This window comes from Phyllostomus hastatus, unplaced genomic scaffold (genome assembly GCF_019186645.2).
Source record: "Phyllostomus hastatus isolate PE091 unplaced genomic scaffold, TTU_PhHast_1.1 phas_scaffold_114, whole genome shotgun sequence".
NCBI classification, from domain to species: Eukaryota; Metazoa; Chordata; class Mammalia; order Chiroptera; family Phyllostomidae; genus Phyllostomus; species Phyllostomus hastatus.
In genome coordinates, this window is record NW_025334006.1 from 9,237,918 (window position 1) to 9,252,507 (window position 14,590).

Here is a 14,590-nt window from a genome sequence, read left to right on the forward strand (position 1 = left end):
CAGGAAATAAAAGAGACAGGAAATATGTTAAATGACATCTTAAGGATGTAACCTCCAAAATATATAATGTGGAAAGCTATAAAACAAACAGCCTATTTTCTTTAACATTTGATATGCACACATTTCAAGGGAAGGAAAGAGGAAAGGGGACCTACAGATTAACAGTTTTAAGAGACGTATCAGTTGAATGTAGTGTTTGGGCCTAGATTGTGTTTTGATTAGAATGAGCCAACTATGTTTTTAATGGGAAAATTTGGGTTTATATTCAGGAATCATTATTCATTTTTTAAGTATTGTGGATATGTATTTTTAAAGAGCTCTTATTTTTTTAAGAAGCTTGCTGAAATACTTACAGGTAAAAATGCTATGATGTCTAGGATTTGCTTCCAAGTGTTCCTGGAAGGGGCCGTGGGAGACAATGAGAGTGTCCATGAAACAAGGACAGCCGTGAGTTGATGGTCAGTGTAGCTGGGTGATGCGTACTTGCAGTTCATTGCACTAATTTCTCTGTTTTGTAAAGACTTTATTTATTTATTTTTAGAGAGAGGGGAAGGGAGGGAGGAAAGCTGCAAGTATGGTTGCCTCTTGCACGCCCCCTGCTGGGGAGCTGGCACGCTAGCCAGGCCTGTGCCCGACATGGAATCCAGCCCGGGATGCTTTGGTTTGCAGGCCAGCGCTCAATCCAATGAGCCACAGCAGCCAGGGCTATTTTCTCTGTTTTGTATGTATTTAAAATTTTCTTTCACAAAAAGTTTTGTAATAGTTCTTGAAAGAACAATTCCAAATCAAAGGGAATTTACAACAAAATGTATGTAGTCCTCTTGAACATATCAAACATAAAAGACAATTTCAGGACGATTGAAAAAATTTGACTTTGGAAAGGTTGTTAGGGAGATTTAGGGAATTAACGTTATATTTATTAACTGTGATAATAATAAGAAGGATAAGAAAATCTCTGGTTTTTTAAAGATACATAATAAAATATTTCAGAATGGACTATCATAGCGCCTTGAGAACACAGGACCACCTTTACCCTCCCAAGGCTCACCCGTGAAACAGCATGACAAGCAGTAAGAACTCAGTTTACACTAATGCAGGAAAAAAAGTCAGTTAGACTTGCAGAATTAGCAAGAAGTCTGAAATCGAGAATATTTTCCAGGAAATTCTATTTTATAAATGTTAAATACAGGGATTCAAATGACTTTACAGAATTGTTTTCCAGTAGGGATTCTATAATTACAACTTATGGTGCAGTGGAGAAGTAGTGGATTGGGGGAGTGGTGGAAAGTACTCACTATGTTAGGAAATCCTGTTTTATTTGTCAGATTGGCATCTTCAGCTCAGCACTGTGTAACCCAGTGGCTCTCAGCTCTGGCCGCACATTGGACTAACCCAAGGCCACTTGGGAAAATACTCACATTCAGCTCCATCTAGGCCATGTAGATCAGAATCTCTGGAGCACAGGCACTGGCCGCATTTTCAAAGTCCCTGCGTTATTCTCATCTTCAGCCAGGGTGGGGAACACAAGTGTAGTCCTCTCTGCCCCCAGTTTTATCACGTGCAAAACATAAGTACAGTCAAACCTCGGTTCTCCAACGTGTCCCATCTTGAACAATTTGGTTCTCAACCAAGTTGTTGACGGAAAAAATGTCTCAGTTGTAGAACAAAACTTCGGTTCTCGACCCAACAACCCTTTCATGCTGATATGAATATCTTGTTTCAGCCGCATCTGAAAATTGATTGTGAGAGGTCAGTCAAATAGCATATGCAAAAATGCATGAAAAAGTATAATGTTTCATGTAAACATGAGGTCATATTCACATGTTAGCAAGCAATGTGTAGCAATCCTTTAAAAAAGTTAGTTTGTTGTAGGTAAAATATGGCCCAGCATCATATAAATTCCTTGATGAAGAATCAAAGGTAATTAACCGCTTGTCATCAGCCCAGATCCATATGCATTGATATTGAGAAGCCTGAAATAATGACTCTTTAGTTTATTTAATTACAAAAATTATAAGCATTTACACATATAAGCATTACACATATAGGTGTCCTAGAAATGCAAAATGTAAGCTGTAGCTAAGATTAAGTTTGGTTACCCAACCGAAAAAAAGATGAGGCCTCACCTTTTGTGAACCAGACATTTTTATGTGTATTGTCTTTTAAAATGAACAGGTTAACCTACCATAGTATTTTTGAAACATTAAGTCATGAAATCAGTTTAGTGGGTATAACTAAGAATGTTAAAATGAAATACAGTAGGAAAATCAAAATAAAAACATAAGGGTGCAAGAATCCCTGGCCAGGTATCTCAGTTGGTCAGAGTGTTGTCCCAAGGTACCAAGGTTGCAGGTTCAACCACCAGTGAGGGAACATACAAGAATCAACCAATGAGTGCATAAGTAAGTGGAACAACAACAAAGTCTCTCTCTCGTTCAAAATCAATTTTTAAAAATTTAAAGAAAAAGAGTGCCTGGCTGGCGTAGCTCAGTGGACTGAGCGCAGGCTGCGAACCAAAGTGTCGCGGGTTTGATTCCCAGTCAGGGTACGTGCCTGGGTCGCAGGCCATGACCCCCAGCAACCGTACATTGATGTTTCTCTCTCTCTCTCTTTCTCCCTCCCTTCCCTCTCTAAATAATAAATAATAAATAAATAAAATCTTTTTTAAAAAAAGAGCGCAGGAAAAAAACAGGAGTACAAAGGGACCAGAAAGCTCTTGAAACATTTTGCCTCTAGGCATTCTAGTTGGAAGGGCTTGCTCTGGAGGACTGCACAGGCTATAGAAACTCTAAGTTCCCCCCTCAGAGTGTTCAGGCAGGTAACTGATGTGTTTAGACCGGCCACAGACTGAAAGGAAATATTTGCAAAAGACTTATCTGATTAAGGACTGTTAACCAAAATACTTAAAGATCTCTTAAAACTCAACAATAAAAAAGTAATAATTCAATTTAAAAATGGACAAAAGAACTAACATATACCTCACCAGGAAAGATATGCAGATAGCAAATAAGTGTATGAAAAGGTGTTCAATATCATATGTCACTAGGGAATTAAAAGTTAAAGCAGTAATAAAATACCACTACACACCTATTAAAATGGTTAAAATCCAAAACACTGACAACACCAAGTGCTGACAAGGATGTAGAGCAACAAGAATGTCACTTACCGCTGGCCGAAATGCAAAAGCTACCTCCACTTTGGGAGACAGTTTGACAGTTTCTTATAAAACTAAATATACTCTTACTATACAATAAAGCAATCATGCTCCTTGGTATTTACCCAAAGGAGTTGAAAACTTATGTCCACACAAAAACCTGTGCACAGATATTTACAGCAGCTTTATTCATAATTGCCAAAACTTGGAAGCAACCAAGATGCCCATCAGTACATGAATGGATAAATAAACTGTGTTATATCCATACAACAGAAGATTATTCGGTGTTAAAAAGAAGATTATTCAGTGCTTAAGTTTCCTGCAAGTCATGAAGGAAACTTAAAATCATATTACTAAATGAAAGAAGCCAATCAGAAAAGGCTACATACTGTATAATTCCAACTCTATGATGTTCTGGAAAAGGCAAAACTATGGAGACAGTAATAAAACCAGTAGTTGCCAGGAGTTTGTGGGAAGAGGAAGAGGGTAAATTAGTGGATCACAGGGGATTTGGGGGGCAGTGAAGCTATTCTGTATGTTACTATAAGGATGGATATGTGTCATTATATACTTGTCCAAACCCATTGAACGTACAACCCTAAGAGTGAAGCCTAATGTAAACCATGACTTTGGTCGACAGTGACGCCTCCACGTTGGTTCACCGGTTGTAATAAAGCTGCACTTCGAAGGATATTGACAGTGGGGAGACTGCCTGGGGAGAACCACTAGATGGGAACTCTGCACTTTCCAAACAGTTTTGCTGTGAACTGAAAATCGCTCTAAAAAATAAGTCTTCTAATGTGAAAAAAAAAAAGGGAGGGGGCACTGGTACAAAGGAACCAAGATTATCTTGACATTCCTTGCCGGTAGATGCTCAGGTTAAAAGGCCCTGTTCTGGAGGACTGGATGAACTAGATAGCATGTAAACTCTCAAGATTCTCAGGCAGGTGTCTGATCAACATCAGAGCCGGCAACTGATGTATTTAGCAAAGTGTTAGGTTCCCAGAAGTCTGGTATCTTAAGCCCAGTCTTAAGAAATTGATATGGAAATTTTGAAGACAATTCTTTGCTCCCTCCCAACCCCCTTTTAAAAAATGAATTTCAAAGCTTCCACGTTTCTTTGTGTAACTCTTGACATAAAGGTATGAATTTGCATTTGATATTTAGGGGCGTTGAGCAAAGACCTTGGGCTTTGCAAAGGCAAAACCAAGATTTCCTTCCAAAATAGGGAAGGAGTTAAATGACTTTGCTTGAAGTGACATTGGAGCCCTGGCTGGTGTGGCTCAGTGGATTGAGCACCAGCTTGTGGACTGAAAGGTCACGGGTTCTGTTCCCTTTCAGGGCACATGCCTGGGTTGCAGGCCAGGTCTCCGGTTGGGGGCTGTTGCGGGCCTGTGATTGATGTGTCTCTCACATATTGATGTTTTTCTCCCTCTCTTTCTCCCTCCCTTCCTGTATCTCTAAAATAAATGAATAAAATCTTTAAAAAAAGAAAAAAAGAAATGACATTGGAAATGTAAGCCTTATTAAGTTGCTTAGAATGAATCCTAATGGAGCGAGGCGCCATTGAAGTCTTGCAGCAGAGAGGTGTCATGATCAGATTTATGTTTTCGAAGATCACAGCAGTGATTGGGTTGAGGATTTATGCTGGAGGCTGCCCACTCCCTTGGGGGAATCTGCCTATAGGCAGAGGCCTTGGGGAAAAGACCTCTGCTCCCAGATATCTTCTACCTGCCACGCTGAAGATCTATCGTGTCACATTATGCATGTTTAAGAGCAATGTAATAAAAGATTGATATTCTTGTTTAGGCTCTGATTTAAATGTAGTTCTGTTCCAGCACTAAGCCACATGGTCTTACAACCATCAATTACAATAACAATACTCTTGTAGTGGCGTTTTATAACTGAAAGACTAACGCGGAAGTCAACTTGAGTTTATTGTTATTTAATAAGTTTCATTTTATACTTGACATCAGGAAAATGACATCATGTGGCAGTAATACATTGCATTAGTTGTTGCAGGCTAACAAGAAGGGGACAAAGGCTGCCGTGTGACACGCAGACACGCAGACACGCACGCACACCAGATGAAGGCTGCAGGATGTCGCAGCAGGAAATCCAAATCAAGTTTCACAGAGGTCCAAATGCTCCAAGTTCAATAAAAAGTGGGAGTTCGTTAGAAAAAAAACTGAATAATGGTCAAACATTTTTAAAATTATGTGAATGAGTCATTGAGTGTTTATTTATTTCCTCCAATAATCTAATACTAGAAAGTTCTGGGCTAAACCTAGACACTTTTTTTCAACATCTGCAGTATTGAACTTGAAGTCCAGATATTATTTCCTGTTCCCCATTCCAGCAATAATTGGCTTATAACTCATTTGATGCAGATTTATGTAACACTAACTTAACTCCAAGGGAACAAGACAGTTTTATGAAGATATCAAGTGACATCTCATTAAACTGACATTAAAGGAACGCTCTCTGGCAAAGATTTGTGAAGTATTACATCCAATTATCCCAAACAAGTAAACAAAGCCTTGAAATTATTAATCTCATTTTGTATTTTTGGTGTAACAAGCTTTGATGAACAGGAACTTTCTGCATGTGTTAATATTATTGAAACTAAATTGCACAAGCAGATTAAATAGAGAAACTAAACCACAACACATTTTTCTACTTTTCTCCAGCGTTGGTTATTGTAGTTCAGCAAAGCAAGATCATTCATCAGAGTAAATTAATGTCACCAATGTGATGTTTTGAGTTTATGGGTATTCCATTTTAAGTGTATTCTGATTTTATGTTTTATAAGCACTGTAAGCAAAAGAAACTTACAAATAATATTTATTCATGTAAGTAACATTTGATTAAAAAGAACTTGTCAACATTGAGGAAGTCTTTTTCTGTTTAAAACAGGATGAACAAAATAAAGAGGTGAAATAAACATTACTCAATTTTAAGAAATACTATTCTGTTCAATTCTCCTTCTTGCTTAATTTAAATTGGTTTTGTTATGTAAAGCCAATAAAATTTCTAATTAATATTCTAGAGTTGTAAAAAATTGATGCAAACCATAAAGCACGATTCTAGTATGAGATATTTATTACACAAAGTAGATTCTTAAGAAATGGTTTTTAATTACTCAGCTGGGAGAGGTGAAATAAAATAATAATAGGTAATGTTGTAATACTCCCAAGAGTGGTCTAATAGTCATATGGGTAACTACATAGCATCTTTAAATTTAATTTTCATTTTAATATTTTCACATTTTTATTGTTGTTCAAGTACAGTTGTCTCCATTTCCCCCCACCACTCCCCCCCATAATTTTAATTTTTAAAATAACGAATACGTCTGCATTATGTAATCATCCATAAATAGGAGAATAAATAGAAAAGGTGAAGCTCTTCCCTCCACTCTCCGCTCAGTCCTATGCCCACTCCCAAAGCCTGTTGTCAGTTTGGTGTCTGTCCTTCCAGAGCCTTTGCTGTGTGTTCACACGCGCATATACATGGTGACCGGTGCAGCCGTACTATCTAAGTCTGTTACACAAATGGGACTATACAGAATGTATTCTGCAGGTGGCTTTTTTTATCATGATAAAAAATGATTAGAAATGCTAATTGTTATTGTGTCGGAGAGTGAAATGATCATTTTTATCTCTATTTTCAGCATGGTCTGAAAATGACTGTATTACTTTTACAGTATAAAATAATGAAGAAATGATGATATGCTCTTGATTTTAATTGTTGGCAACTTTTTAGAGAATAATTTCCTTTGAATTTGGCCTCAGACACTTTCAGCATCATAAAGGCAAAGGAACCCCGGCAGGTAAAAGGGTCAGGCTCCTGGTTTTACACATCCGCAAAGAGCAGGTTAACCTGCAAAATCTCTCTCAAGGGAAAGCAGAATCATGTTTAATTCTTTCAGTATCAGAGAAACATGATAAAGTCTCAAAGACTTAAGGCATCTTTGGGCAAATACAGACCACATACACCATATAACAATAAAATTAAAAAAGAGTAGTCAGTATACCTCATTTAAAAGAGATAGGAACCCATGTATTTATGGCCAATTTTTTTGGCAAGAATGTCAAGTACATTCAATGGGGAAATAATAGTCTCTTCAACAAATGGTGCTGGGATAACAGGATTTCCACACACAAAAGAATCAGGTTGGAGCTCTACCTCACAGCATATATAGAACTTGAGCCCAAATGGATCAGTGACCTGAATGGAAGTGCTAAAACCATAGAGCTATTAGAAGAGAACAGAAGTAAATCTTCATAACCTTGAATTTGACAATAGATTATTAGATATGACACCAAAAGAATGAGCGACAAAAGAGAAAAACAAGCCCTGGCTGGCAGAGCTCAGTGGATTGAGCGTGGGCTGCGAACCAAAGTGTCGCAGGTTCAATTCCCAGCCAGGGCACATGCCTGGGTTGCAGGCCATAACCCCCAGCAACCGCACATTGGTGTTTCTCTCTCTCTCTCTATCTCCCTCCCTTCCCTCTCTAAAAATAAATAAATAAAATCTTTAAAAAAACAGATAAATTGGATGTCATCAAAATTTAAAACTTTTATGTATCTAAGGATATTGAGAAAGTGAAAATATAACCTATAGAATAGGAGAAAATATTTGCAAAATATTTGAGAATTTCTCAAAATGTTAAACATAGAGTTCTAGATGACTGAGAAATTTTACTCGTTGCGATATACCCAAGAGAACTGAAAACATATGTACCTAAAAAAATATTTTACAAAGATATTCATAGCAGCATTGTTCTAGCCAAAAAGTTTAAACAACTCAAATGTCCATCAGTGGGTAAGTGGATAAACAAAATACGGTGTATCGATGCAATGGAATATTATTCAGCCATAAAAAATAAAGTACTGCCCTGACTGGTGCTGCTCAGTGGATTGAGCACCAGACTGTGAACAGAAAGGTGGCTGGTTCGATTCCCAGTCAGGGCACATACCTGGGTTGTGGGTCAAGTCCGCAGTTGGGGGCGTGCAAGAAAGAAGCAACCAATTGATGTTTCTTTTATACATCGATATTTCTCTCCCTCTGTTTCTTCCTACCTTCCCCCTCTCTAGAAATAAAAAAAGTAAATAAATAAACTCTTTTAAAAAAATAAAGTACTAATATATGCAACAACATGGATGAGCCTTGAAAACTTTATGCTGAGTAAAATAAGCCAGATGCAAAATGCCACGTATTGTGTGACTCCATTTACATGAAATGTCCAGAACAGGTAAATTCATTGTGACCAAAACCAGATTAGTAGTTGCCAGAAGCTGAGGGCAAGGAGGAACGAGGAATAACTGCTAATGAGTGTGAGGTTTTGTTATGGAGTGATCAAATGTTCTGGGATTAGATGGTGCTGATGGTTGCACAGTCTGTGAATATACTAACAGTCATTTAATTAAATGGCAAATTTTATGTTATGTGAGTTACACATCGATAAAAAAATAGTCCATAAGAAATAAAAGTGTGGCCCTGGCTGGTGTAGCTCAGTGGATTGAGCACGGGCTGTGAACCAAACAGTCACCAGTTCAATTCCCAGTCAGAGCACATGCCTGGGTTGCCAGCCAGGTCCCCAGTGGGGGTCACATGAGAGCCAACCACATGTTGATGTTTCTCTCCCTCTCTTTCTCCCTCCCTTCCCTTCTCTCTAAAAATAAATAAATAAAATCTTTAAAAATAAAAATAAAATTGTGTACCCACTTAAAAATTCTATTAAGTCTTGACCCTGGCTGTGTAGCTCAGTTGGTTAGAGCATTAGAGCATCATCCCAATACACCAAAGTTGTAGGTTTGATCCTCAATCAGGGCACATACAAGAAACAGCCAGTGAATGCATAAATATGAGGAACAAAAAAAAATAGTTTCTCTCTCTCTCTCTCAAACCAATCAACAAAATAATAATTAAAAAACCTATTAAGCATCAAGTTTTATAGACATTAAATTTTCACTAAAAAATATAAATTTTACTGTCTGACACATTTTTCTACTTCATGAAAGAATTATACCAGAAAACACAGTATGTTTGACTCATTCTTAAGAGGAAAGGCCCTACATAGCATGAAAAGCTTATTTTCGTAAATCGTTATATATTCTCACATCAAAAAACCCACACATACAATAAAGACAGTCTGACAGTTGGGGTTGTCAGCAGAGCTGTCTGCTCCCCCGGGATGAATGACCGACCCAGAGAGGGAGACTAGCATGCCAGAGGTTTGGAAGGAAGGCACTAGGGATCAGACAACATGGAAAGGAGGGAAGGAAGCAGGAGTGCTCAGGGGGAGGAGCTGGACAGTGACAACGTCTCAAGGTCGACCCCTGGGTCTCTACAGGAAACTCTGAAGATAGATGGCTCTTCAGCATTGTCCTGAGTTGGGCCTAGGGGTCTGGGCCTTTAATATCTGCATCTTGATTAGTCTCTGGATGCAGGATGCCCTGGGAAAGGCAAATGGCTCTCTCCAGTCAGGAAACTCCTAAAGGAATTGACAGCTAAGGCTTCCTTCTAATGGTAATCCCGGTGGCTGTGGGAATTCATTCTTCATTCCTGAAGGAGGACCCAGGTGATTCATCACTGATTTTCCCACTACCTATAGTGAAATGTGTAAGGAAAAAACTACCACCCACCAAAACCTGCTGTGTGCCTACCACTTTCATAGACATTATCCCACTTAATTTCATAATCAGAAGTTACTTGACCAGAAGGCCACATGGTTAGTGACAGAAGTGGGAGGAGTGGACATCTCTTTTCTCCCCATTACATTTGCCAAGTGACTCTTTGAAAATTGGTCATTTTAGAAGTATTTATTGACTCGTGTCTTAAAACTGATCTATAGGACATCTATGTGCTAGGCACTGGGGGATTATAGAAAAGAGACAAGATGTCACACACCCATGCACACAAATGTACACCTATATGTATGGAAATGTGTAAATAATGTATGTACATATACATATGTGTATACATACAGATTGTCCAGTCCTCCTTGAAATCAGTTCCCTCGCCTGCTATGTGTAACCCAAAATACATCTTGAACCTTCCCACCTCCAGCTATCCCTACCCTGGTCTTGGCCCATCATCACCTTCCACAGGGGCTTCCTTAGCAAGCTCCTAATGGTCGTTCTATATCCTCTCTTGGCTCCAATCCACTCTTCACAGAGTTCTCTGAGTGATCTTTCCCAAAATCACAACTGTTCATGCTACTGTGCTGTTTAACGTCTTTCGATGGCTGTCTTGGGCATTGGGATAAAGTCTAAATCCTTTAAAAGGTTTGTATACATTCATTGAAAGCTATTTATTTGAGTGTCTACTGTTATAGATACTGGGTACACAGCAGTTAACCAAAAATTCAAAACTCCTACTCTTACTTTTAAAGATTTTATTTATTTATTTTTAGAGAGAGGAAAAGAGGGAAAAAGAGAGAGAAACATCAGTGTGTAGTTGCCTCTCACACACCTCCCACTGGGAACCTGGCCTGCAACCCTGGCATGTACCCTGACTGGGTGGGAATCAAACCTGCAGCCCTTTGGTTCGCAGGCCGGTGCTCAATCCACTAAGCCACACCAGTCAGGGCTAAAACTCCTACTCTTATGGAGATTATAAAGATTATATTTTGATGAGGATAGGGAAAGAGAGAAATAAACATTAGAGAATTATATAGTATGGTAGAAGAAGGTAAGCACCGTCAAGAACAACAGAGCATGGTAAGTGGAAGAGGAATCCTAGATGTGTGTTGGGGGATGGGGATTGCAAATTGGTGTAGAGTGGTCGGGATAGTTCTCACTGGTGAGAAGGCGACGTTAGAATAAGGAAGTCACAAAAGAATTGAAGGATGTGATGGGAGCGAGCCATGTGGGTATCTGGAAGAGCCTTCCAGGCAGAGGGTACTGGGAGTAAGGAGGCCAGTGCAGCAAAAACAATGAGAGGAAATAGAAGTTAGTAGAATCAGGGCAGATATGTATTTTTCAAGGACTTTTATTGTAAAGAAGAGCAGATAAATGGAGCGGTGGCTGAAGGAGGAACTGAAATCAGAGAAGGTTTTTGTTTTGTTTTTAAGGTGGGAGAAATAATATCTTGGTGCTGATGGAAAGGTTCAGTAAGAAGGGAGAACTGTTGGGCAAGGTCCTTGGGTAGGCAAGAGCGGGTTATTAGGTCAAGTGTATAAAGTTGGCCTTAGATAGAAGCACAGACTGCAGCAGGGTTTCTCAATTTCTGCACTTTTTGGGCGAGGTAATTCTTTGTTGTGGAGGGCCATCCTGTGCATTGTTACAACGTTTTGCAGTATCACCAACTTCTACCACCACGAATGTAACAACCAACAATGTCTCCAGAAAATACCAATATGTCCTGTGGGGCAAAATTGTGCCCACTTGAGAACTACTGATCTACAGTAACAGGAAAGAAGCACGATCAGAAGATAAGATAACCGCTCAATATGAAATAAAAAGACAATGTTGAATTTATTGCTTACTAGAGACAGTGAGAGCCATGCTGGTCAGGCATGGCTTTGAGAAGACCAGGCTGCTAATCTTATACTGGATTTTGAGAAAGTGGGTAATCCAGGCACTGGTGAACTTTCAGATGTTGAACTGTGTTGACATCACTGCAGAAGCGACAACGCGGGTGAAACTACAGTCGACCAGTTGGCCTTCCGGTGTGTTTACTGAAGTGCGTCTCTGTGATTGGCTGATTTTCAAAATCAAATGGTTGTCGTTGATTGGGCTTGCAAAAGCCTATTCTCTCAGGTAAGTTATAGATCCGTTGAAAGTAAAACTGGTTATGATTTCTGGCTGTTACCACGGGAATGTGGAAACAAGAAATTCTCAGTACTCTACATGCTAGTGGACAGACCTGGTGGTGGAAATTTGTGGAAGTTCTCTTCTGATTGCTCTAATTTTTAAAGTGAGATAGGAAGCAAAGTCCTCAGCAGGCAGGGAAGATGGCCAGGTGCAGGTGTGGAAGGCTTAAGGATCGCTGTTTCTCTCTCACATTGAGGTTTCTCTCCCTCTCTTTCTCCCTCCCTCCCCCTCTCTAAAAATAAATGAATAAAATATGTATTTTTAAAAATCCTTACCGTAAGACTCCCGAAACACCAATTCAAAAGAACTTATGCACCCCTATGTTTGTAGCAGCACTATTTACAATAGCCAGGTGTTGGAAACAGCCTAAGTGCCCATCAATAGATGAATGAATTAAAAACTGTGGTAAATTTACACAGTGGAACACTATGCAGCAGAAAGAAAGAAGGAGTTCCTCTCTTTCGAGACAGCATAGATGGAACTGGAGACTATTATGCTAAGTGAAATAAGCCAGTTGGTGAAAGACAAATACCATATAATCGCACTTATAAGAGGAATCTAATAAACAAAATAAACTAATGAACAAAACAGAACCAGAGACGTGGAAGCATGGAACAGACTGACAGCTGCCAAAAGGGGGGATGGAGGTGGGATGGTGGAAAGAAGGAGAAAGGATTAGTCAAAAGCCTTCTATGAATAACCCACTGACATGAACAATGGTGTGGGGATTGACTGTGGGACTGGGAGCTGGGGTGGGAAAAAGAGGACAAAGGGGGAAAGATTGGGACAACTGCAGTATAATAAATAAGAATAAAACATTCCCAGATTGCTTCACCCATAAATACCTCAAGATATATCTAAGTAAGGACTTTAAAAAACCATAATCACAATATCATTACCACATATGACAAAACTAACAATAATTTCTTCAATTTTTTTATTGTTGTTCAATTACAGTTGTCCTCATTCCCCCCACCCCACCTTGCTCTCCCCTGCCCTGCCCACACCCTCCCACATTCAATTCTCCCCCTGCCCCATTGTCCTTGTCCATGGACCCTTTATACCTGTTCCTTCACTTGACCCTTCCCCATCTTTCCCCAGTTATCTCCCTTCCCCTCCCCTCTGGTCACTGTCAGATTGTTCTTTATTTCCATGTCTCTGGTTCTACTTTGCTTGCTTGCTTGTTTTGTTGATTAGTTTCCACTTATAGATGAAATCATATGGTATTTATCTTTTATCTCCTGTCTTATTCACTTCACATAATGCTCTCCAGTTCCATCCACGCTATCACAAAGGGTAGGAGTCCCTTCTTTCTTTCCACTGCATAGTATTCCATTGTGTAAATGTACTACAATTTTTTGATCCATTCATTTACTGATGGGCATTTAGGCTGTTTCCAACACTTGGCTATTATAAATAATGCTGCTATGAACATTGGGGTGCTTAGGTTATTTTGAATTGGTGTTTCAGGATTCTTAGGGTATAATCCCAGCAGTGGAATCAGTAGATCAAAAGACAGCTCCATTTTTGGTCTTCTTAGGAAATTCCATACAGTTTTCCACAGTGGCTGCACCAGTCTGCGTTCCCACCAACAGTGTACTATGGGAAACTTCTCCACATCCTCACCAGTACTTGTTTGTTGATTTGTTTATGATGGCCATTCTGGCCAGTGTGAGGTGGTATCTTATTGTGGTTTTAATTTGCATCTCTCTGATGGCTAGAGATGCTAAGTAAGCATCCTTTCATATGTCCCTGGGCCCTCTGTATGTCCTTGAAGAAGTGTCTGTTCAGGTCCTTTGCCAATTTTTTAATTGGATTGTTTGTCTTCCCTGAGGGGAGTCATGTGAGTTCTTTATATATTTTGGAGCTCAAACCCTTGTCCAAGGTAACATTGGCTAATATGTTTTCCCATACAGTTGGTTCCCTTTTCATTTTGCTGATGTATTATTTAGTTGTGCAGAATTTTTTTAATTTGATGTAGTACCATTTGTTTATTCTTTCCTTTACATCCCTTGCTCTAGGAGACATATCGGTGAAATTTGCTGCGTGCGATATCTGAAAATTTCCTGCCTATGTTCTCCTCTAGGACTTTTACGGTGAATAATACTTCTTTAATATTAACTAATTCTCAGTCCATATTCAATTTTGCAAAGAAATAATGATAATGCTTGGCAATCAACTTAAGCTGGCTAAGAAAAGAAGAAATAAGAAAGGTAGTAGAGTTGGGGCAATGGAAAGGTGGTTAGGGTAACAGGTTAAAGGTGAGTGGGAAGATAATTGAAGTTAGGAGCCCATAGGAAGCTTTCGTCTGCCCACTGCTCAGTCATGGCAGTCTTCTTTTTCAGTTGATTATATAAGACAAACTCTTTCCAGTGTGGGATGTTGTACGATTCTGGACAGATCTCTTTCCCACAATCTCATGCATTTTTAGTTCCAGCACCTAATACTCTCAGGAGACTCTGCAAACTAAATTAAGTGGGGTCCTCCTTTTAAACCCCTCTTCTTTGGAACGCATATAATTTCAAAACTATAGGAAGAGATGTTTGGTGTCTAAGTCCACTAACAACTACATCTCCTTTGCTCACTGCTGTTATTGCCAGCCTCTAGGGCAGCGTCA